A 1,438-nucleotide genomic window follows, 5' to 3' on the forward strand; every position below is an offset into this window, starting at 1 on the left:
GCCTCCCAAAGTTCTGGGACTGTAGGCATGAAGCACCTTGCCTGGCCCACACGTAATCTTTAAAGCCCTATGACATTTAAATAGCGCGGGGGACCTGGAAACATAACTGTTGGTAACTCAGTCAGATTCATTCATTCAGTAGCTATTTCCTGAGTGAAATGACGCCAGGGAACCAGTTCATGGTGATTCAGTTTGGGGCGGGGCAGCAGAGGTGAGCACACTTGGCAAACACTAACCCCCAGTTAAACAGGAATTTCAAATAAACAATGAATTTTTTTTTTTTTTTTTTTGAGACAGTTTCACTCTGTCACCCCAGACTCGGGTGCAGTGGCGCCATGACGGCTCACTGAAGCTTCAACCTCCTGGGCTCAAGTGATCCTCCTGCCTCAGCGTCCTGAGTAGCTGGGACCACAGGCATGTGCCACCACGCCCAGCTAATTTTTTTTGAGATGTCGTTTCGCTCTTGTTGCCCAGGCTGGAGTGCAGTGGTGCAATCTTGGCTCACTGCAACCTCCACCTCCCAGGTTCAAGCGATTCTCGTGCCTCAGCCTCCCGAATAGCTGGGATTACAGGTGCCCGCCACCATGCCCGGCTAATTTTGTATTTTTAGTAGAGATGGGGTTTCTCCATGTTGTTCAGGCTGGTCTCGAACTCCCGACCTCAGGTGATCCGCCTGCCTCAGCCTCCCAAAGTGCTGGAATTACAGGCGTGAGCCACCACATCCAGCCACCTAATTTTTAAGATCTTTGTAGAGATGAGGTCTCGCCATGTTGCCCAGGCTGGTCCTGAACTCCTGGGCTCAAGTGATCCTCTCGCCTGGGTCTCCCACGATGCTGCGACGTGAGCTGCCGCGTCCGGCCTGCCTAGGCATCTTTGCATCCTTTGGTCAGCAGGAGCTACAGAGGGTTCCGGAGGAGACGGTTTAGAGGCAGTGGAGCAGGAGTGGTAGGGAGGACGCAGGCCGGGAGTATCTGGGCACCATGTAGTCCTGAGTTGAGACACGGTCCAGTTTCCGTGCTGCCGTATGGCCTGTTTCCTCATCTGTATCTCGGGTCCCCAACATCCCTGGCTTTTAGGGAGATTCTGAGGACGCCTGGGGGAACTGCGTGACGATGAGAACCTCGGGAAGCTGGGGGCAGGGACAGCAGAGCTTCAGGACCACAGGTCTCCTCTTGGCAGCCCCATGCCCTGCCCGCCTCACTGTACCTGCGTGAGGCAGGCGCTCGTGACAGCCAGCTTGTGACAGCAGTCTGAGGGACAGACCCCCCCAAACCTGGTGACGCAAAGCCCGCCCTGCTCACGTGGTCAGGAACTGAGGGGACCAGTGGCCGGCCTGTCCCCACTCCACATGTCCAGGCCTCAACCGGGTCACCCAGAGGCGTCATCACTCGTCAGGCGCTAGGCGACTCTGATCTGCCGGCTCCTGAAGCTGCCCGCG

At 56.3% G+C, this 1,438-nt stretch overlaps 1 protein-coding gene across 1 annotated transcript in view; it reads left to right on the plus strand.

Moving 5' to 3' along the window:
• Nucleotides 1-1,438, plus strand: part of CFD (complement factor D (adipsin)) — an 8,078-nt gene that overhangs the window by 6,282 nt on the left and 358 nt on the right. The gene's annotated exons all lie outside the window — the stretch shown is intronic.

This window comes from Colobus angolensis, unplaced genomic scaffold, assembly GCF_000951035.1.
Source record: "Colobus angolensis palliatus isolate OR3802 unplaced genomic scaffold, Cang.pa_1.0 Scaffold64, whole genome shotgun sequence".
Classification (NCBI taxonomy): domain Eukaryota; kingdom Metazoa; phylum Chordata; class Mammalia; order Primates; family Cercopithecidae; genus Colobus; species Colobus angolensis.